General features: G+C 37.5%; 1 long non-coding RNA gene and 1 other non-coding gene across 2 annotated transcripts; both read right to left on the bottom strand.

The window, feature by feature from the left end:
• Positions 1–6,365: 6,365 nt before the first annotated feature.
• On the bottom strand, positions 6,366–9,321 carry LOC127085474 (uncharacterized). Its single transcript, XR_007789150.1, has 2 exons — positions 9,191–9,321; positions 6,366–8,856 (listed from the first exon to the last, which is right to left on the bottom strand). It is a non-coding gene; the product is annotated as an uncharacterized LOC127085474 (long non-coding RNA).
• Positions 9,322–20,584: 11,263 nt separating this feature from the next.
• Positions 20,585–20,691, bottom strand: LOC127089022 (small nucleolar RNA R71). The gene has a single exon (XR_007790803.1). It is a non-coding gene; the product is annotated as a small nucleolar RNA R71 (small nucleolar RNA).
• Positions 20,692–24,555: the final 3,864 nt, after the last annotated feature.

The raw sequence follows: 24,555 nt of genomic DNA, 5'->3' as shown, positions 1-24,555 counted from the left end.
TTTCCGGTTATAATCAAATCAAGATGGCACCCGAAGATATGGAGAAGACCATATTCATTACACCCTAGGCAACATTCTGTTACAGAGTGATGCCTTTCGGTTTAAAGAATGTTGATGCAACATACCAGAGAGCAATGACCACTCTTTTTCATGATATGATGCATAAAGAGATCGAAGTATATGTTGATGATATGATTTCCAAATCAAGTGATGAAGAAGAACATATTGAGCATTTGTTAAAGTTATTCCAGCATTTGAGGAAGTACAAACTCCGCTTGAATCTTAATAAATGTACTTTTGGCGTTCGTTCTGGTAAGTTGATGGGCTTCATTGTCAGCGAGAAGGGTATTGAAGTTGATCCTGCCAAGGTCAAAGCAATACAAGAAATACCTGCACCCAAAACTAAGAAGCAAGTAAGAGGTTTTCTTGGCTGCCTGAGTTATATCTCGATATTTATATCGCATATGACTGCCATGTGTACGCCTATATTCAAGCTTCTTCGGAAAGATCAGTCTTGTGATTGGACCGAGGATTGTTAGAAAGCTTTTGACAGTATCAAAGAGTATCTGCTTGAACCTCTGATTCTGTCTCCGCCTGTGGAAGGAAGACCGTTGATCATGTATTTGACCGTGCTTGATGATAGTATGGGCTGTGTTTTGGGTCAGCAAGATGAAACTGGAAAGAAAGAGTACACTATTTACTACCTCACTAAGAAATTCACCGACTGAGACTCAGTATTTTATGCTTGAAAAAACTTGTTGTGCATTGGCTTGGGTTGCTAAGCGTTTATTTCAGTATATGTTGAATCATACTACTTGGTTGATATCCAAAATGGATCCAATCAAGTACATTTTTGAGAAGCCTGCTTTAACTGGGAGGATTGCCCATTGGCAGATGTTGTTATCCGACTATGATATTGAATACCAGTCTCAAAAAGCTATCAAGGGTAGTGTCTTGGCTGACCATTTGGCTCACCAACCAATAGAAGATTACCAATCAGTGCAGTATGATTTTCCAGATGAAGAGATTTTGCACCTAAAAATGAAAGATTGTGATGAACCATTGCTTGAAGAAGGGCCAGAATCTGGTTCCCGTTGGAGCATGGTAATTGATGAAGTTGTTAATCAATATGGTAATGGCATTGAGGCAGTGATTATTACTCCTCAAGGCACTCATTTTCCATTTACAGCTAGATTGACTTTCAAGTGTACAAACAATATGGCTGAGTATGAAGCCTGCATTATGGGGCTTGAAGAGGCCATCGATCTCAGAATCAAGTATCTTGACGTCTATGGAGATTCTGCTTTGATTGTGAATCAGATCAAAGGTGAATGGGAGACGAATCAATCCGGTTTTATACCATATAGAGATTATGCAATGAGGATTTTAATTTTCTTTACAAAGGTTGAGTTTCATCATATCCCTCGGGATGAAAACCAGATGGCAAATGCTCTTGCAACATTGGCTTCAATGATTATGGTGAAATTCTAGAATGAAGTTCGTAATTTGATTGTGATGCGTCTTGATAGGCCAACTCATGTATTTGTTGTTGAATAAGTCGAAGATGAAAAGTCATGGTATTTTGATATCAAGTGCTTTCTCCAAAGTCAGATTTATCCGCTTGGGGCATCTTTGAAAGATAAGAAGACTTTGAGGAGATTAGCTGGCAACTTCTACCTGAATGGTGATGTGCTATACAAGAGAAACTTCGATATGGTTTTGCTAAGATGCGTGGATAGACACCAAGCAGACTTATTGATGACCGAAGTTCGTGAAGGTTCCTTTGGTACTCATTCCAATGGACATGTTATGGCTAAGAAGATATTGAGAGCAAGTTACTATTGGCTGACAATGAAATCTGACTGTTGCTAGTTTGTGAAGAAATGCCATAAGTGTCAAATATATGCGGATAAGATTCATGTTCCTCCGACCATGTTGAATGTTATTTCCTCTCCATGGTCTTTCTACGTGTGGGGAATTGATATGATTGGCATGATTGAGCCTAAAGCTTCAAACATACATCGTTTCATTTTGGTGGTTATTGACTACTTCACAAAGTGGGTTGAAGCAGCATCATATGCAAATGTAACCAAGAAAGTTGTTGTGAGGTTTATCAAGAATCAAAATATATATCGTTATGGTGTGTCGAGTAAGATCATTACTGATAATGGATCTAACTTGACAATAATATGGTGGAAGCTCTTTGCAAAGACTTCAAGATTGCACACCATAATTCTTCTCCCTACAGACCAAAGATGAATGAGGTTGTTGATGCTGCAAATAAGAACATTAAGAAGATCATTCAGAAGATGGTTGTGACATACAAAGATTAGCATGAGATGCTCCCATTTGTCTTGCATGGGTACCGTACATCCATCCGCACTTCAACAGGGGAAACCCCTTTCTCACTTTTTTATGGTATGGGAGTTGTGCTCCTAGTAGAGGTTGAGATCTCATCATTGCGTGTCTTGATGGAAGCCAAGTTGACTGAAGCTGAATGGTGTCAGACCAGGTATGATCAGCTGAATTTGATTGAAGAGAAGAGGTTGACTGCCATGTGCCATGGTCACTTATATCAGCAAAGAATGAAGAAAACTTTTGATAAAAAGGTCAGGCCTCGTGTATTTAGAGAAGGTGGTCTTGTGCTCAAGAAGATTTTATCTTTCAAACCAGATGCTAGGGGAAAATGGACTCATAATTATGAAGACCCATATGTTGTAAAGAGAGCCTTTTTAGGTGGTGCTTTGATTCTTACAACTATGGATGGTGAAGAGTTCACGCGTCCTGTGAATGTCAATGCAGTCAAGAAATACTTCGCCTAAAAAAGAAAAGAACAACTCGCTAAGTTGAAAACCCGAAAGGGAGGCTTAGGCAAAAAGGAGCGTCTCGGTGGATTGAAAACCCGAAAGGGCGATTCAAACAAAAATTAGAGACATAAAACAGAAAATTTATCCCGATAGATTGAGTACCTCACCTTGGGGAAATTTATACAAAAAAATTAGGGATTATGGCAAGTAACTGCATATGGTTCATCTCCAGTCTTGAGAGCAGTTTCGAGCAAGTCTGATTCATCATTCTCAACCGAACCCAATAGCACAGTGGTTATTGAAGTTGGTAGAAGGATTAGTGATCATTGTATTCAATGTAGCCATTTTTCCATGTAAATTACCATTTTTTCAACTTTAGTAAAAATCTGTGGAGTCTTGTCATTTACAGACTACCATTCTATTAAATAAAGTTGAGTTTTTTATCCAATTGTTTTTACTCTTATTTATATTTCAGCTAAATAGAATTGAATTTTTATGATGATAATTTTGAAATTTTGAGTCAATAAAAATAAAAATCATTTTTTTTAAATAATAAAAGCAATTACTTTAAAAAATAATCGATTTCAGTAAGGAGTATCGACAGTAGTCTGAGAAGAGGTAAGTCCTAAAGTGCGGAGCATTGTTGGTCTTCCCCAAGCAGTTGGTTTGTTCACTCCTGATTCTTGAGCAGTATTTTTTGGTCTTCTGCAAGGTTGTCTCCCATTCATACATCAGATATTTCATTTTGCATGTTATTGAATTTGATTCTTTATTTCTGATCCTCTGCTACGGTGATATTATCTCCCCATGCAGATTTGGTTCGTTTGTCCTCCCTCAATTATAGAGTGTCATCCCCTTAAGCAGAAAGAATTTAACCTTTCTGAATCCCCACTGAGTTATTTCCTCGTGGATAATTATTATTTCAGGTTCCTCCCCAATCGATTGGTTGGATGGAACCACTCCCCCTGAGTTATCTCCTCATCGGGTCGAGTCTTTGTTTGACCGTTTCTTTCTAGCTCTTACCTAGATAGATGCTTTTGTCCCCCGAAAGTCTATTACCCAGTAACTGGTAATATTCTTTTCGGTTTGCGAGTACCTTACTTTTACCCAATACCCAATAAAAGTAATCTACTTCCTCTTAATTTTTCCCCAGTGGATTCGTTTTACATTTCCCTAGGTAGTATATCCTTGATATGTTCATCCTAACCGATGACGAATATCTTTCCTTTGAGTCTATCCTTGATATATTCACTTTAGTCGGTGACAAATATTCTCTCTTTGGTTTTCTACCTAGTAAAAAGGTAGTTATAATCCCTATTCCATTCCCTAGTTATAATCTCTCTTTGGTATTCTATCCAGTAACTGATAGATATAATTCCTACTTTTCCCAGGCAGTCTATCCTTGATATGTTCATTTTAGCCGATGACAAATATTCTTCCCCTTGAGTCTATCCTTGATATGTTCACTTTAACCAATGACAAACATTCTCTTTCTTTGGTCTTCTGCCCAGTAACCGGTAGTTGTAAATCCTATTTGATACTTTTTCCCCAACAGGTTGTTCTTACCTAGTAACCGGTAACGAACACACCTCTTTTCCCTCAGCGAGTCATCCTTGATATGTTTACCCTAACTAGTAACGGATGTCCCTCTGTCATAGTACATTATCTTCCTACCCAGTAACTAGTAATAGATAATGTAATTCTGATACTCCTGCGTTGAAGTTCATTCTTCCCCAGTTGAGTTTGGTTCAGGTATTTCAGTTTTGTTCTGATCTACCCGTTTCCCCTGCAATTTTGTTCCTTTATCCCCAACCGAGTCCTTCCATGGATTTATTTTCATGGAATTCCCTCGCGTCTTCAGCAGTCTTAAGTCGTATCCTGGCATACGCACAACCTTTTATCCCCAAGAGTCTTTGTCTTCCCAGTGAACTTTCCTTATGGAATGCATTATACTCCTGTGGACTTTCAGTCTCTCCAGATTCTTTCCCTTTGTGGCAATATTTTCCCCACATAGATTATTTTTAACATTCATATCATATGCATAATGAGGTCTCTTAGGGACTAAAATTTGTTTCTATATGTTGTTATTTAAGCCCATTCTACTGAGTCGATACGAAGATTTTAACCTTCACCTCCTCAGTTAGAATGTCCTTAAATAGGGGCAGTTGTAAGACCCCAATTTTGACCCTAAGATCCCTCATGATATCTCATCACATGCATTAGCATTGGGATTACACTTTGGCATCCTCCTTACTCCTCATTCATTGGGTTTGCATTGGGAGAGATCACCAAGCACATTTTGATTGTATCATACTTTGCTTTTCATTATTTACTAACCAAAATACCAAAAATATGTCAATGTATAGTTTGTTGCTTTTGTAGGTAGTGTGTATGCTCACCTATGATTAGGCATGGCATCATAATCCATACCTGCGGGTATCCACCCGAACCCGCCTCGAAGTTGTAGGGGAAAACCCGCTTTGACTGGGTTTGGGTTTGGGTTTTCCCCGATTATAAAATATGGGGACGGGTCGGGTAATGGGGACACTAATACCCACCCCAAACCCGCCCCGTTTATTTTATCATGTAGATTATTATTTATTTTTGATGATTTAAAATATTAAATAAGTGGTCAATATTTTAATATTTTGATTTGTATTAATTATTTAAAATATTCAAAATATATGTATGGGAGTTTTTTAGATTGTTTCATTTTATTATTTGTAATGTAATTTGATTTTTTAAAAATTGATTTCACTAAATGGATGGTGGCAGAGCGGGGATACCCGAACCCGTTTGGGACGAGTTTGGGTTTTAATTCTCCATCCCTGTTTGAGTTTGGGGCAGGGAACGGGGATTGTTTGGGGATTCGGGTTTGGGTTTGGGGGAGGTAAAAATTGTCCCTGAGCTGCCCCATTGCCATGCCTAATGTTCCATCAATCTCATATCTAGGGTTTGAGACCCTCAATGCAAGAAGACTAATCAAGAAATGATTCACATTGGTTCTAGGCATCATATACGGATCCCCCTGATCTTCACATGTCATTTTGATCAAGAAATCATCAACAGTTTGAAGCTTGTTTACCTTGGAAGCCCTAATTCATCTGGGTATCTTGTGTGACTTCCTCAACAAGTTTCTTCATCAATTAATCAAATATTTCAAGGGATAATTCATATTACATCATCCTACACACATATATGATCCTCCATGAGTCCCAAAAGTCAAGAGAATATCAAGCTAGCAAGTTGGTTCATGGTGGTTGACAAGAGAAAGTCAACTGGTCAAAACTGGGTTCCCTATACCCTATCTCCTACAATATTTGTCATATGAAAATTATTCCAAGGGCAAAGTTACTCCACATGACATTCCCAACAACGTTCATGTTGAAGTCAAGAGCTAGGTTTGCTTGGAAAGTCAATTTTTATGGTGAAAGATTATAGGTCATTTTGTCAAAACCCTAGTTAAGAGGTCAACTTCCCAAGACCATAACTTGCTCAATTTTTGTGAGATGAAATCCATTCAAAATCCATGATAAAGTTCAAGGTGTCTAATTCAACTTTTATGTTTGTAATAAGTTCAAATTAAACTTGCAAATTCATGTGCCAAGAGGAAACATTATAGGTCATTTTGGGCCACTACCATTGAACAAGTGATTTTCCTTAACTTCTAAATTGCACAACTCCTTTATTCCTAATCCAAATGAGGTCAAATTTGTGACCAAATTGAAGAGGTTTGAAAGAGATACAACTTTGATGAAGGAACGTTTTTCATTTGAAGTCCATAGAAAAAGTTATTCAAGGTGGAAGAAGTGAACATTTGACTTGGGACTTGAAAAATTTTCAAACATGAAAGGTGTTCCCCTTGATCTCACCTTTCCAAAAAAATCCATGATCATCTCATTTGGCCAAAGAATGAAGGACTTGCGCATGGGTGTAATGTGTGGTACCATTTGGAAGAATCTCATGATCCAATTCAATTCAACAATGCATGGCTTAATGCAACACCTTCAGCATGACATGTGCAAACTTTTGGACCTTTGCCAATCATTCGTTGGGCTTTGTACACGCCCATGCAAGCTCATGAAGGAAGTTGCTAATTTTGGACATGTGAAAGAAAGTGTGTGAAAAGCATATGCATTGGCTATAAATAAAGAAGCAATGTGATCAAAACTTCATCAAACCTTGCCCAAGCTTTGCCAAACCAATCCAAACCCTCATTTCCATATAATTTATAAAGATTTCTTTTGAAATCGAGCTTGAACTTCATCTTCTATTTAGAATTTCAAACTCCAGAAATTCACTTCCCTTTTCATCTCAATTGATTTCTGCAAGTAAGAGGAAGAGAAAGCAAACAAATACAGATCAAGATCAAGTGAATTTGAATCAACTCGAAGGTGATTTTTCCAGAAACTTCATCTCTATGATTCTCTCTCAATTCTACATCATTCTTTGTGATTTTTGGTTGGCTGAAGTCCTACCAATGTAGGCAACAAGATTGAATTGCTTTGAGGTCTAATCGAAGCAACTCAGTTCATGATCCTCAAAATTCAAATTCTTGTATCTTTTTATATACTTGGAATTGGAGAAAAATTGAGGTCATATTCGAGCTTCTGAGTATTTTTTCTTTAAATCCATGTATTTGTTTTTCATTTTGGTGTTGGTTGAGGATGGACCAGTCCGATGAGGTCCACCGGAGAAGATGACCGGAGCCCTAGCTCCGGTGGTGTGATGGCAAGGTCATATCCATCAGATCATCTCTCAATGTTTTAATCTCATCCTTTGGTTTTGATTACCACTCCTGCAACGCGTTTGACTTGGTCTTTGATGGACTGCACACGCGTGTCCATCAGATCTGTCACCTCAATTAATGAGGGAGATCTGATGGCCCTTATTTTTTCTCATTTAATTTAATTTCTGATTTTATATTTTAATTAGCTTATTTTATTTTATTCATAATATTTTATTTTTAATCCAAAAAATAAATTTTTAAATATTTTCCTCATTTTCTGAATTTAAATTATTATTTGAATTAATTTTGATATTTTTAATGAATTAATTATTTTTGTGCATGTTTTTGAGCAGACTATTCATAAACGTCGTCTATAATATTTGAATAGGGGACGTTTTTCTTGGACCACGAGGAAACACTTCTTAACTGTCTCCAGAAACAGCAACAATTATAAACGTTGCCTTAGAGTAAAATATGTTTTTCAAAACTATCTACTATTCAGCTGTAACCAAAAACTGATTAATTATTTTGTTATATATAAAGACACACAATTAAAGATCTCAATTCAGGTAAAGTACTTTATTGTACATCAACCAACAAGAGTTGAAATTATACACAAGATTTTTTAAATTAAGTAATGAAATACATAAATTAAAATTTGATAATAATCAGAAAGAATGGAGTTTATACACAATATTCTTCAAATAAATAAGAATTCGGTTTGTTAAGCACAAAAATTATGTACTCATAGCTATGGACAAGTGGTGAAGTCGGTTTGTAACTTTGAAGTATAATAAATCCAATTGCTCTAATAATGAATATACCTCAACAAGTTGGTGTGGTCACCCCACCCATCATCAAGCTCCTTCATCTTTAGACTCACATCCTAAATTAAATTTTGCTCTCGAAATTTGTAAAACTCGTCTAATGTAAAACTTAATGATATAGTAGTCGCTGTTCTAACACCATGAATAGAAAATTAGTCATGGTACTGCAATTTCAGAATAGATGAACTAAAGTTTGTAATTTAAATGTTCAATTGTTTTTTCCGTTGAAAGTTTTTATTTCTTTAAAAAAGAACCATTATTAATCATGACCATATTCCATAACTACATTCAATATGAAAATATACCCTTCACACTTCTAATCAAAATTGTAAAATACATAAAAGGAAAAACTCAGACTCCAAATCAATAAAAAAAATATTATAAAAAATGATACAATTCATATAATTAGAAATAAAAGGGTTTTGTTGCTTACCAGAGTTGGGGCCAGAGATAACAAAAAGAGAAAAGAGAGCAGATCTCAATCTCGTCGATTCTGAACCAAAAATAAGAACGATTTCGTATAAGTCATCAGGTAAATCAATTTAAACTTTTGTGGTGAAAGAAAATCCAAATCGATTTGGCTTTTGAGTGTGGAAATCATTTTCAGTGGGGAAAATCAAAATCGATTGGGTTTTGAGGGTGAAAGTCGATTGTGGTTTTGAGGATAAAATTGATTCATGTTCTGAGGTGAAAATCAAAATTGATTTGGACTTTAAAGATTACAATCAATTTATTAGGTTTAAGATGAAGATCTATATCAATTGTACTTTGGTTCTAAATCGAAACGAAAATGAAATGCGAAAATGAAAACACAGTAAAAACAAAACCTAGAAAGTCTATTCAGAAGGCGAAGTCGATTTGGGCATGGAGGTAGCAGCGCTTGCGAGAACTTCAAGAGGTTTGTATCCAGTGAAAACGGGGAGGGTGGCAATTAGCAATTTCTTAGTGAATGAATGACTTCTTATTTAAGTACTGGAACTATTATTATTATTATTATTATTATTATTATTATTATTATTATTAGCGTCAAAAGGGCATGCGAGTGTCCGTCTATCCCGCTTTTTTAATATCATTGAAAATATAAACGACATTTTTTATTTAAATTAAAGAGAAAAGATTATGCGCTGACAGTTTAAAATAATTTTATACGGTCAATTGGATGATGGTGTAAAGAAAATTTATTCTGACCATGCACTATCTTTAATCTCTATAAATATAATTTAATTCTATTGGATGATAGTGTAAAGAAAGTTTACACTGATAGTGCACTAATCTCTTTAAATATAATTTAATTTTTTAAAAATACAGAATGTGAAAGTTATTAATAAGAAGTTACGTGGAAGTTAATAATAATGATCTTATTGAAAATTACTAGGTAAATTATACAATAAAATAAAGGTAAAAATAGTAAAAAAATAGGTTAGACCAAAAAGAAATATTCTCTTTATATATTGTTATAGATTATTATTATTATTATTAATCTTTTAAAATAAGATATTATAATATTAATTATACGAGTAATTATGCAACACTAAAATTATTTATTAATTAATTTATATTAATTAAATAAATTAATATTATTATTATTATTATTATATAGTAATAGTTAATTAAATTATTTTTTTATAAAAATAATAAGTAAATAAATTTGTATACTTGAAAGGATGATTACTCCTAAAATTTTCATCAATGTTAAACTTTTATGAACGCTTAAAGATTATAATATGAAATTAAAAATAATACAACAATTAAAAATTGTTCCCAAAAGTGTTTAAGGTGTCATTTATTAAATGTTGAAAAAAGAATAACATAAGTATATTTCAAAATCGTCCCTATTGAGAATTTAGGAAACATGTATAAGTTCTTGTAAAAAAATTGTTGGCATCTGGCAGCCATAAACGTATTTTAGAACAACTTTGACATGTTGCCTAAAATAGTGTCTCCAAAAAATGACTTAATCAATTGAAAAACAAGCATCACTAACATTTAATCAACTAACATTTGACTAACTTGTATTAATATTGCTTTTATTTTCAAGTCATTTACTTTATGCAATTTAAATTCAAGTCATTTATCATTCATTTGTCATTTACATAGCATTTAATTTGTTTATGTTTATGTCATTTTCACTTTGCTCATTTGAGTCATATATTGTTATTATATATATTTGTTTGTGTATTTTGTTTGTGTTTGTGGTCGTAGGACCTTAAAATACTTAATAAACAACAAAAACCCTAAAAAAATGTTTGTGCGGAATGTTAGGTTTGATCTGAACTTTTGGACTTAGGATTATGCAACATTCCATATGCAAAATGACTTAGCCAATGCCAACATTTCTGAGACCAAGTTATTGTGATTTGAACTTTCATCTGATGCAAGTATTGGGATCCATTTGAATTCATCTGCTACATGATCTTGATGCAACTATTATTTTGGACACGTGTCTAATGCCTTATTCTGAGTTAATCAAGGAGTATTTCATCTGATACATGAGGAGGCACAGAAGACTTCTAGCTATGGAATATGTTTGGATGTGGCCATCTTTATTTGATGTCTTGCTCTTCATATTGCTAATTGTTTACTGATTATTGCTTGATTTAAAGTCCAAAGGGAAAGTGGATTTTCTATATGACATTCTTGTCTGTTAGATTGCATCTCATTGGTCAGATCTTTTCAACTCTTAACTTTTAATTTTTATGCTTAGGATTAGTCTCTTCATCTCCTCTCACTTCTTAAATTTCAAAATCTCCCCCCTTTTAAAAAACTTTCTTTGCTTGTGATTTTAAAACTTAGACTTTATTGCAAATTAGAAACTGTAACCTTATGCCATTGCATTTTTTAACTCTTTCTTAATCAAACTTGTAAATGAACTTAACCATATTGACTTAAAATTTCAAAAGACAAAAAGAACTAACACCCATTCAAACTTTTGGACCCTTTGTGCCTCTTTTAAATTTAAACTTTTGTTAAAAGCAACTCACTCATTTTGAAATTGATACCACGAACTACGAGGTTTTGATCCCTCATTTTTATGTTGGTACGTAGACACAAGTCTGAAGGTCTTGTCAAACACAAAAATATAATTAATAAATTCTTTTCTCATCCCTACACTATATTTGTTGCAAATATCTTTTATACCAAAAATACATACGCACATAAAAAAGGGCTCCCTAGGAGTACCTAAGACACTTTGGGTGCTAACACCTTCCCTCTGTGTAACCAACCCCCTTACCTGTAATCTCTGGAATTTTATTAGTTTTGATTTGAAAACTTCTTATCTTTGGGTTTTGTTCGTACTTTTCCCTTTTCCTTTGGAAACAATAAAAGCGCGGTGATGATTTTGGTTTTATTGACGTTAAGTTTATCCATAGCTTAATGATCATGAATTTACCGCTACAATAACCATTTAGAGAGGTATCTAAGGCTTATATATAACACTTTTCCGCATAATTTGAACACACCTCCTTTCTCACAAAATATTTTCAAACAATCTTCTTCATTCATCTTTTCAAATTTATTTCAAGTGTTCTTGATGAAATTTTCTGGTGAAACTATTTACAGAATTTTCATACACATTCATATAGTTTCATCCATATCATTAGAGCACTAGTTTTTCATAAAGAAGTTTGATTACTTTAAAGGAGAAGATCAATCAATAGATTGATAGATTACTTTCACTTGTCAAAAACTTGTAAAAAATTCATACTGTTGTTTTATCCTTATTGTCCAGGATTGTTGGAAACAAGAGGTTCATTAAAAGGGAGGATTGTTCTCTTTTTGAACTTAGTAAAAAATCCAAGAGGATTATTCTTGGTGTGATTGTTAGTGTCTTCATTGAAAGACTAGGAAGAGTCTTGTAAAAGTTCTAACAATAGTAAAATCTCTTTCATGTTGAAAGGGGACTGGAGTATTCTCAATCTTTGAGGGGAACCAGGATATCTCTTCGTGTTCTTTACCTTTCCGCACTTTACCGTTGATCGCTTAACATAACCAGAAAAGAAAGAACAAAGTTTTTTTTCATAAACGGGAAAAAGTTTCAAAGAACCTAATTCACCCCCCCCCCCCCCTCTTAGGCGCTACTCAACTAACAACTTCTCTCTTAAGGGCTCATGGAGGATCATATGTGCTTATAATGATGTAAAATGAAGTATCCCTTGATATCTTTGACCAATTGTTGAAGAAACTTGATGAGGAAGACACACAAGATATCCAGATGAATTAGGGCTTCCTTGACCAACAAGCTTCAAACTCTTGATGAATTCTTGATTAAAATGACAAATAAAGAACATGGGGATCCATATATGATGCTTAGAACCAATGTGTACCTTTGCTTGCTTGATCTCTTGCATTGGGGGTCTCAAAACCTAGTTGTGAGCTTGGTGAGGCACAGATGGACACACACATTACCTATAAAAGAAACAAAGCTATACTAGACATATTTTTGTATTTTGGTTAGTAAACAAAGAAAGTAAAATATGATACAATCAAATATGCTTGATAATCTCTACCAATGCAAATCCAATGAATGATAGGTGAGGAGAATACCAAGGTGTGATCCTAATGCCAATACAAATCTATGAGATGGCATGAGGGATCTTAGGGGTCAAAATTGGGGTCTTACACTAACATAATGTCAATTAAAGAAAAGTCATTCTTCACAAACAAAGCGGGAAGAGTAAAAGTATTCAGCACGTGTGATGGAATCGATCATATTAAAAAGGAATTAAAAAATGGGTGTTTTGTACAAGGAAGCAATTCCTAAAAGAGGAGATTGCAATAAGAAATTGAGAAACTATAATGGCAAGAGAAATAGCTAGGATTTCCGCCAAGTTTAGATTATGCTATAGTCCTTATGTCCTCGAAGGTCCTTTGATCTTGCCTTAGAAGGAAAATGATTGGATTGACTCGCCGGGGAGCGTAGAAGATTATTTGCAGAATGAAGCCTCTCGCCTTGATGAATCCCTAATTTTTTCCTAGATCGTCCTTTCGGTTTTCAGCCTACCGGGATACCTAATTTTGCATAAGTCGCCCTTTCAGTTTTTTAACTTATTGGGCTTTTTTATTTTAATTTTTATCCGTAGTATTTTTTGACTGCATCCGCATTCACGCGGGATGATCTTCGTCATCCATAGTCGAAAAGATTAAGGCTCCTCCTGAAAAAACCTTTCTTACAACGTACGAGCCTTCATATTTCGGCGTCCATTTTCCCCTAGGTTCAGTATGACTCGGTAGAATCCTCCTCAAGACTAGGTCTTCAGCCTTGAGGCTTCGAGGAAAAAATTTCTTATCATGGCCCCTCTTGATGCGTGTTTGGTATAGCTGGCCATGACAGATGGCTTCCAAGCGATTCTCATCGATGAGGTTCAGTTGGTCAAACCGAGCTTGTACCCACTCGGCTTCGTCAAGCCTGACTTCGGTCAAAATGCTTAAGGAAGGAATCTCTACTTTAACAGGCAGGACTGCATCCATGCCATACACAAGAGAGAAAGGGGTTGCCCCGATGGAAGTACGTACGGAGGTACGGTAGGAATGTAATGCGAACAGGAGCATCTCGTGCCAATCTTTATAGGTTTCCACCATTTTCTGTATGATTTTCTCAATATTTTTGCTGGCTGCCTCAACAACACCATTCATCTTCGGTCGATAAGGTGACGAGTTATGATGCCCAATCTTGAAGCTTTGGCATAACTCTTTCATCATCTTGTTATTGAGGTTAGATCCATTATTAGTTATGATCTTGTTGGGGACCCCATAACGACAAATGATTTCTTTTCTTATGAATCGAGCCACCACTTGTCTGGTGACGTTGGCGTATGAGACTGCCTCCACCCATTTAGTGAAATAGTCTATAGCTGCCAAGATGAAGCTATAAGACCCCAATTTTGACCCTAACACCCCCCTTGCAATTTCATCATATGCATTAGCATTGGGATCATACCTTGGCATCCTCCTTACCCCTCCTTCATTGAGTTTTGTTTTGGGAGAGATCACCAAGCACCATGTGATTGTGTCATACTTGTATATTATCATTTCACTAACCAAAATACCAAAAATATGTCTTTGCATTTGCCTCTCAAGTATTCAGACTACACAGAGTCACTTGAGGAAGTATTTTAAGCAAGAGCATAAATTGTAATGTAATGTGCTTCTAACAAATAAGCAAGAATTATAGAATTATAAGAACAATAGCTTTTCACATAAGAGCAGCAGCTCGTGAAAGATAAGAAGGAAATTTGAGAGTTTTCGTATGCTTGTGTGTCTCAGGTGTCCTTTCTTGTGAAGTATTCCGTCCTTTATATAGTCGTTGTGAAAGACCGTTGGAGTGATGACATGATCTCGGTCATTGAAGAATGTTTAATGTCATTACTCTCCTTGTTTCTTTCTAAAATAGTTTTGCACGCCTCATTATTTCCTTCTCGAAATACTTTCTTTCCAAATAAGATTTCTTTTCGGTTACACGTTCTGAACTTGTGAGTTTGCATCAGAGTCTTGATAAATCAGAGTTTGTCTTCAGAGGTTGATTATGTCTGACCATATCAGAGTTTCTCAACTCTCTAGACTTCTTGAGATTCAGAGTCTGGATTCAGTATTCTTTTATTAGAGTTTCTGACTTCTTTATGTTGCACTGGCATCTGCGTTGATCAGAATCAGAGCCTTCTGAACACATTCTTTCTGAGTAGCATCTGATAATCGAATATTTTGTATCTGATGTTAGATCAGAGTCCTGTACACTAAGAAAAAATCTCGTTAGAGTACAATTTTTGTTTCATCCTTTGTTATCATCAAAATATTAGAGATATATTGTAGAACCAACTTTGTTCTTACAATCTCCCCCTTTTTGATGATGACAAAACAATACAGAGTAAAGGTGAAACATTAAAGAAAATCTTAGATCAGATAGGAAAGTGGGCTCCCTCTGAGTTAGATCCTTGGATAACTCAGAAGTTCTTACCGGACCTTCCTTGGTTTAGTGCTTTAGCTACTTTCATGCATATCTTTAGTAATTAATTTAGTAATAATTTATATTGATAAAAGGCATTTACAGATAAGTAACACATATCCCCCTTTTTGTCAGAATCAAAAAGACTATCTTGAGGAACTGCTTCACCCAAATCGTTGAAAGTGCGGATGCTCGCACTATCCAACCCCATATACCATCTTAGCGCATCGTCGGTCAGACTATCTTGAAGTAGTGGATCAACAGCTGACCGTTGTCTGTTTGGGTATTTATAGTCGATTTGGGTCGACAACTCATCAACAGTCGGTTAACAGACTATCTTGAAAGTAGTTGATCAACAGCTGATCAACAGACGATTTGGGTTAGAATCAAAAAGACATAGCAAAAAAAATTGATATTGATAAAAGGAATTTACAGATAAGCAACACATATGTCAGAAAGCAGAAAGCAAAGAGGAAACAACAAAACAGAGAAAGCAACACGTAAATAGCCTAGGTGCCTAAGGGTTTGGAGGCGGAGGCATCCTTTGGAGCAACTGAGGCAACATGTTCTGAATGTTGACGTTGACTGAGTCCTGTTGATCTAGCCTGGCCCGAACTACATGTTGTTCTTTCTGCAGTTCCTTTAGAGTCTTCAAGACCAGAGGGACGAACCCAGAGTTGGAGTGCTCCCCCTAAGTCAGTTCATCAGCGTTGGCTTTGGCATCAGCTTCTTCAGCAATGCGAGCTGCTTCTTCAGCGTCGACTTTAGCTTTTGCCTCAGCCTCAGCAGCATCAACAGCAGCCTTTGCTTCAGCTTCTCTGATTCTTTAAAGTTCTTTTTGGCACGCTTTCTCTTCAGCTTCCTTCCTTGCCCGTTCCTTAGCTTCTCTGGCTAAGCGCTCTTAAAGTCTAATACCAGCATCTCTGATGAAGTCGTTGTGGACTTGTTTAGAGAGGCCTTTCAACTTGAAGGCTTTAGAGGTCATCCAACTTATCACTCTATTCCAGTGGATCCTTACAGCAGAGGGATCATCACTGATACCAGAATTGATGGTCAGAGGCTTGACCTTTTTAACTGAAGACTCTGCAAAAACCTGGATTGCTTTTTCAAGGGTAGGAATGGTAGTTTCTGGTTCAGTGGTAAAGGCTAGGGAGGGTGGGGAGGGTGAGTTTGGGGCACTTAGATTAAGTGTGGGAGTTGTGGGGTCAGCGGAAGTGATGGGTGGTGGAATGTCAAAGCGTGATTGTGAGGATAGTTCAGGTTGTGGGGTTTGTTCAGATGGTGGTTGGGTCGGTTGTGGTTTAGAGTGGATTGGTTGTTGTGTAGGTGGTGTTTGTTCATATGTGGTGCAATTTGGATGTTCAGGAGGTGGGTAAGGAAAGTCTGGTGCAGGTTCAGAGTGTGATGGTTGTTGAGAGGCCAGAGCACGAGCTTGTAGTTGAGCCAGGGTGGAGGATTGGGGGTCAGATAGTTTATGTCAGAGGAGAGTTCGTAGTAAGGTGGGGATTGAGGATATGGTGATGATGACGGTGAAGTGGTTTCATTCAGCATTTCTGCTTCCGAAATGGGTAATATGGTGGTAGCGAGGTTGAATTTGAGAGAGGGTGGGTTAGAGGATCTGGTGGTTGAGGGAGGAGTTTCAGAAGAGGTGTATATGGGAGTTGTTTGGGGAAGAGAAGAGCCAATTAGTTTAATTTTGACAGAGCATGAGAGAGGTACAGACTTACGTGGAGAGCCAACTAGAGGAATTAGGGGTCTTGATCTAGAGGATTCTACCAGTTTAGCTTTCTTCGCCTTCTTGGATTTCTCAGAGGGCTCCCGCGTCCTCTTCATGAAGTTAGGTGGATGCTCAGGAAGCCAGTCCACTGTGAAGTCAGACATATCCACCCATTGATTGGCAAGGTCTTGTAGATAGTAGGTTACTACCTCTGGAGGGTCAATCTTGGAGAACAAGTAGAGTCCGTTGGGAAACTCCCTATGATCTCTAAGTGCTTCCCAGGAGGTATCAAGTGTTGGTTTGGCTCTGACTTGATCAATGATTCCCATGCTCTTCAGATTCCGAGCATTCAGCGGTCTTCTAGTGTCAATGGTGACATCTTCCATGAGTCTGAGCTGAATCAGGTGATGCACCAGGTCACTCTCAATCAATACATCTGATATGAGTCTCCCTAGAGGGATGTAGTTCCTTGTCTTCATGTTGTTTCTGGTGTCTTTGACTGAATCTCTGAGGTATTTGAAAAGAAGTGCAGGTAGACACAGTTTCAGACCCTTGTGAATGCAGTACAAGATACACTTCTGATTTGTGTTGATGTAGTCAGAAGAGTTTGAAGTAGGGCGATGGTGAATGGTGCCTAAGATGATCTTCAGCCAGACCCGGAGGTTCTGATGTAGCTCATTGTTCTTGAATGCTTGCCTTCAGCACTCTGCTGGAAGATGGTAGGGTTGATTTCCTGGGACGAGTATTTTACCCTAGGGTTTATGTTGTAGATGTGTCTTCCTCTTGTCTTCTCCATGTTCAGAAGGGAGGCAATTGATTTCTCAGTGATGACTATCTTGACTCCCAGAACGTAAGAGACAATGTAGTGATCATTTGAGTCTGCAAAACGCCAGAACTCCTTCACCAGATTCGTGTACACAGGGCCATAGAGGCGTTGAAAGTAGGTTTCCCACCCTTGCATTTTCAATTCTTCAGTAAGGTATACACCATTTCGCTTCATGTTTTCGAAGTCAACCAAAGATTCACATAGAACTTCAAGCTTCTCAAAGGGAGTTGCTAGATGAATGTGGGGCTCACGATCGAGGATGTGGGGTTCCCTGTAGACTGGGGTTGAGACGACGCCGGTGGTTGTAGTAGTTTGTTGGCTTGAGTTGGGTGCTTGCTCCGTTGAGTTCATTTGTTAGGAGAAGTTGTAAACGGATTGTTGCTGAGAATCCATGAAGACCATGATGACACTAAAAATCACCGTATTTTCGACTCCGATTTCGCATGCATTTTAGTTGTTTTATTATTATTTTGTTATGTTATTACTATGTTTCTCTTTGTTTTCAGGTTTTCAGTCTAATCGGAGCCCCGATCGAGAAAAGGAGTGAAAATGAGCTAAAAAGATTAAAAATCAGCATTTTGCACTTGTGGCTGGCGCCATTGGTCCAGCCATGACGTGTCATAGTTCAACCTCCCTCAACTGCCACGTCTCCCACTATCTCCACTTGGGCGCCACAATTTACCCTTATGGCGGGCGCCATGGTGTTGTGGCGGGCGCCATAAGAAGAAAGCTTTTCCCTCCCAATTTCAAACTGAATGGCATCCTTGTCATTTCCATTATTTTCCTTGCCTATAAATAGAGACTCGATTTCATTTGTTTCATCATCCAAACTTAGAACAAACTTAGTTACAATTAGGAATATATTCAGTATTGTAAAAGTGGTAATCGCTACACATTGGGGTGTTGCCACAACTGTGTAATCGAGTCTGTAATCGAGTTTGGAGCACTTTGGAAGGAAGTTAATCCTGCCGCCATTTTTATTTCCGTTTCGCACTTTATTTAACCCTCCGATTAGAGCAGGTTTTTATTGCTTTACCTTTGTCTACTTTACTTTCCCGCATTGTCTTTACTTTTATTTATTTCCCGCACTCGCACTACTTTGTTTATTTCTCGCACTTGCACTACTTTTATTTATTTCCTGCACTCGCACTACTTTATTTATTTCCCGCACTCGCACTACTTTATTTATTTCTCACACTCGCACTACTTTTTTTTATTTCTCGCACTCGCACTACCTTTATTTATTTCCCGCACTCGCACTACTGTCGTTTATTTCTCGCACTACTTTTATTTATTTCTCACACTCGCACTACTTTTGTTTATTTCTCGCACTCGCACTACTTTTATTTACTTTCCGCACTCGCACTACTTTTATTTAAATTAAAACGCACCTTTACTTTACCATGTCTAGCTAAACCTATAAAGGTTAGAATGTAAGGACCGTAATTAAACCGATAATCCATACAATTGTTCGTAGAAACACTTAAGGGCTATTTTGACTTTCAACTTAAGTTTTTCCGCACTTAATTTCCGTTGGGTAGGATCGAAAGTCGTCCAACGTCCTTTTATACTTAGTTGTTTTTAACTATTTCAAATACAGCGAAAGCGCTTTGTTTAGTTCATTAGGAGTTTTTAACTTAAAAAGAAAAGTGATTTTAAAATTATTTTCGGACGCTTTATAAGTTTAGAGTCTGCTTCGTGAGAATCTCTTTTGGTTAAGAATTCCAGGTCAAAATACTTTTCAACTTAGTCAAGACACTATATTTCTTAAAAATAGGTTTACTACTCTAACGCAATGCGCGCCTTTTTATAAGTGACAATAAGAGGGTTTGATTAGGGAGTACAACTCGGTTCTGAATACGCGAAAGCGACAGTTCCCATTAAATTAGTTCTTTTCAAAGTAGGAAACACTGCCCATAAGTAATTCTATTAGCAAGTACTTGGATTATTAATTAATTATGTGAATTACATTCGAGCCCGTCTTTATTAATTGAATTTAATTTAATACTTTACTTTTCATTGTACACTCTTAAAACCCCTATTTCGTTTACCTTAGATAAATACCATAACAATAGATAATGATAGATTGACACTTGGTCTCTGTGGATTCGACAATCTTTTATATTACTTTGACGCGTTCGTATACTTGCGAAAAGTACGCATCAAGTTTTTGGCGCCGTTGCCGGGGATCAATTTCGTCAAATTTCGTACCCTGTTGTTATATCGTTTAGACTTAGGTTGTTACCTTCCGGTCAATGCGAAGAACTCGCAGCACCGAGAGCTTAGTATACCCTCTGGCGGAACCTAAACTTTACGCTCACGCACGTTTATTTTTCCATAGAATTAGGAGAGTTATGGCCGAAGATCAAAACCAAAGACCTCTTAAGGATTTCGCCCAACCATCCAATGAAGAACCTAGTTCTAGTATAGCAAACCCAACCATCCCAGCTCATAATTTCGAACTTAAACCCTCCTTGTTGCAAATAGTGCAACAGAGACAATTCGCAGGTCTTGCTATTGAGAACCCAAACCAACATTTAAAAATCTTTCTCCATTTAGCATACACTTTTAAAACCAATGGAGCTTCTCCTGAGGCAATCCGTTTAAGATTATTCCCTTTCTCCCTCAGAGATAAAGCCGTATCATGGTTAGATTCCCTTCCACCCAATTCCATTACAACTTGGGATAACCTTAGAAGAGTATTCCTTGCTAGATACTTTCCCCCAAGTAAGACCGCCGTTCTTCGAAACCATATAACTAGATTTACCCAGAACCAAGGAGAATCGTTGTTCGAAGCCTGAGAGAGATATAAAGAGCTGTTAAGAGCATGTCCACATCATGGTTTAGAAAATTGGTTAATCATTCAGACCTTCTATAATGGACTTCACTATAACACTAAGATGACCATCGACGCTGCCGCAGGTGACACACTGATGAACAAACCTTATCCTGAAGCTAGTGCCCTCATCGAAGATATGGATCAAAACCATCAACCATGGGGAGTCGAACGAGCGACAGTTGAGAAGAAGGAAGTCCAAGGAGGAGTACATGAATTAAGCTCTATAGACATGATGCAAGCTAAAATGGACGCATTAGCCCTTAAGGTCGAGCATATGTGTGTAAACCCGAATACTGCAGCTGCATTTTCGTCGGATTGTGAGATATGTGGAACCAAAGGACACCAATCTGCAGAATGCAGTCTGTTAAACAAAACCCACTATGAGCAAGTGAACTACACCCAAGGGAACCCATACTCGAATACCTATAACCCTGGATGGAGGAATCACCCGAACTTCTCCTATAAGAACAATAACCCTATCCAAAATAATGCACCTCCGAGACAACCAGGTTACCAAGCCCCAAGACCAAATCAACTTATGCAACCTGTACCACCAAAGCCGAGCCTTGAGATAATTACGGAAATTTTTTATCACTGCTCAAACCCAACAAAACAAAGAGTTCATGAGCCAAAACATTCATGTTAACGAACTGATTACCCAGTTAGGAACCAAGGTTGACCAAATAGTTACTCACACTAAGATGCCTGAAACCCAGATCTCTCAGGTAGCTTTAAACCAAGCCCCCCAGACCACACCTGGAGGACAGTTCCCTGGACAACCTCAACAGAATATGAGAGGGCAAGCCAATGCCATTACCCTACGAAGTGGGGACGCTTATGATGAGCCACCAAACCCAAGATTGAGTGAACCAAAACTTCTAAGGAATATACAACACCCACAGACAAAGTAAAGGAACCAGAGGAATCTGAAAAACAGGAAGGTCAAGAAAAAGGAGAAGAACCTAAAGACAAAACTTATGTACCACCCCCGCCATACAAACCACCGATACCATATCCGCAAAGACTCAAACAAACCCATATCAATAACCAGTATCAGAAATTTATTAAGGTTATAGAAAAACTTCATGTAGAAACCCCTTTCACAGAAGCCATCACCCAAATACCTTCTTATGCAAAGTTTCTCAAAGACATCCTTACCAACAAACGTAGACTCGACGATCCGAAACCCTTGGAATGCAATTCTATTTCCGAGAACAAGTTAGCCAAAAAGGATAAAGATCCTGGAAATTTCTCCATTCCTTGTCTTTTGGGAAGTCATGTCATCGAAAAAGCTTTTCTAGACTTAGGAGCTAGTGTGAGCTTAATGCCTTTAGCAATTTGTGAGAGGTCAAACTTAGGAGAATTACAACCTACTAAGATGTCACTTCAATTAGCCGATAGATCTGTTAAGTATCCGATAGGCATATTAGAAGATGTCCCTGTTAGGATAGGTCAGTTATTTATCCCTACTGATTTTGTTGTCATGGACATTAAAGAGGACAATGATATACCAATCCTTCTAGGTAGACCGTTCTTATCAACTGCAGGAGCCATAATAGATGTCAAGAGAGGAAAATTGACCTTTGAGGTAGGTGACGAGAAGATTGAATTTATACTTTCCAAATTTCTTATGGCACCTGTGATAGGAGACACATGTTATGCCATATATATCATTGATGAATGCGTTAGCGAAATAGAACAAGAAGAAATCATAAGAACAATTAAGTTTCCATCAACTCTCATACTGGAAGATGATGACTTTAGGAAACCCTACACCGATGATAACCTTTACGAATGTTTATCCCTTACCCCAGATCATATGCCATGCCCTAAGAAACCAACCTTAGAACTTAAGGAACTGCCTAAGAACCTGAGATATGAGTTCCTCGACGAAGAGATGAACCGTCCAGTTATAGTCAGTGCTACCTTGAGCCAAGAGAAAACATACCAACTCTTAGATGTTTTGCGAAGATATCCCTCGACCTTAGGATATAATATCTCTGACCTGAAAGGTATAAGCCCATCCGTATGCATGCATCAGATTTCGCTCGAAGAAGATTCAAAGCCCTCTAGAGAACATCAGAGAAGAATAAACCCTATAATGAGTGATGTTGTTAAAAAAGAAGTTCTTAAGTTACTCGAGGCAGGTATAATCTATCAGATCTCAGATAGTAAGTGGGTGATCCCTGTGCATGTAGTACCTAAAAAGGGAGGCATCACAGTCGTGCAAAACGATAAAGGCGAACATGTAGCAAAACGGATGGAAGGAGGATGGCGGATATGCATAGATTATAGAAAGTTAAATAAAGCAACCAGGAAGGATCATTTCCCTTTACCATTTATAGACCAGATGTTGGAGCGTCTATCCAGACACTCTTACTTCTGCTATCTAGATGGATACTTTGGATTCTGTTACTACAAGAGCTTGATTTAGATATAAGAGATAAAAAAAGGCACTGAAAATGTAGTAGCTGATCACCTTTCTAGGCTAGAACACCTAAAACCAGACTTAGTACCCATAAATGATGATTTTGCCTATGATAAACTGATAGATAGACTAGAGACCATTGAAGACGATAGCCTAGGCCCTCATGAGCACTTCTAAAATTCCTTAGCTATAAGTAACACACCATGGTATGCAGACTTTGTTAATTACCTAGCTGCTGATATCGTACCCCCTGATCTCGACTACCACCGCAAGAAGAAATTCTTCAAAGATGTAAGAAACTTTTATTGGGACGAACCGCTCCTTTTCAAAAGGGGTAAAGATGGCATTTTTCGCCGTTGCGTTCCAGAAGAGGAGGTAAAAAGTATAATTGAGCATTGTCACTCTGCACCCTATGGTGGACATGCGAGCACCTCTAAGACATACGCCAAGATTCTTCAAGCTGGCCTATTCGGGCCTACCATGTGGCGTGATGTCCATGCTTGCATCGTCAAATGTGATAGATGCCAACGCACGAGAAATATTTCAAGGCGTGACAAAATGCCTCTAAGAAACATTCAGGAAGTAGAACTCTTCGACGTTTGGGGTATAGATTTCATGGGACCTTTCCCACCATCCTTAGGAAACAAGTATATCTTAGTAGCTGTGGACTACGTGTCTAAGTGGATTGAAGTTATAGCTGCACCCACAAACGACACTAGAGTGGTGATCAAGTTATTCAAAAACTATATATTCCCCAGATTTGGAACACCCCGTTTAGTCATAAGCGATGGAGGATCGCACTTCATATCGAGAATATTTGATAAACTTTTAAGCAAATATGGAGTTAGGCATAGAGTAGCAACACCATACCACCCAAAGACTAGTGGCCAAGTAGAAGTATCCAATAGGGAGATAAAAGAAATCCTAGAAAAAATTGTTTCAATATCTAGAAGAGACTGGTCTCAGAAGCTCCAAGAAGCATTATGGGCCTATAGAACCGCTTTCAAAACCCCTATAGGAACTACTTCCTACCAACTAGTCTATGGAAAATATTGTCATTTACCTTTTGAATTAGAGCATAAGGCCTATTGGGCCATTAAAACTTTGAATTTGGATTACTTAGACCGCTGGTGAAAAACGTATCCTTGACATTCACAAACTAGAAGAACTCAGACAATCTACCTACGAGAATGCCAAAATATACAAAGAGAGAACAAAAGCCTGGCATGACAAAAGAATTGTGAAGAAAGATTTCAATATAGGCGACCCTGTTCTCCTGTTCAACTCTAGGTTACGACTTTTCCCTGGGAAGCTGCGCTCAAGATGGACTGGCCCTTTCAAAGTATCTAAGATTCTGAGATCCAGAGCTGTAGAAATCAAGAACGAAACATGTAGTCCATTCATTGTAAATGGACAGAGACTGAAGCTCTACGAAGGAGGAG

The sequence above is a fragment of the Lathyrus oleraceus genome, chromosome 5 (assembly GCF_024323335.1).
Source record: "Lathyrus oleraceus cultivar Zhongwan6 chromosome 5, CAAS_Psat_ZW6_1.0, whole genome shotgun sequence".
Lineage (NCBI taxonomy): Eukaryota > Viridiplantae > Streptophyta > Magnoliopsida > Fabales > Fabaceae > Lathyrus > Lathyrus oleraceus.
Note: the sequence above shows the minus strand (reverse complement) of the source record. Positions and strands in the feature narration are given on the sequence as shown.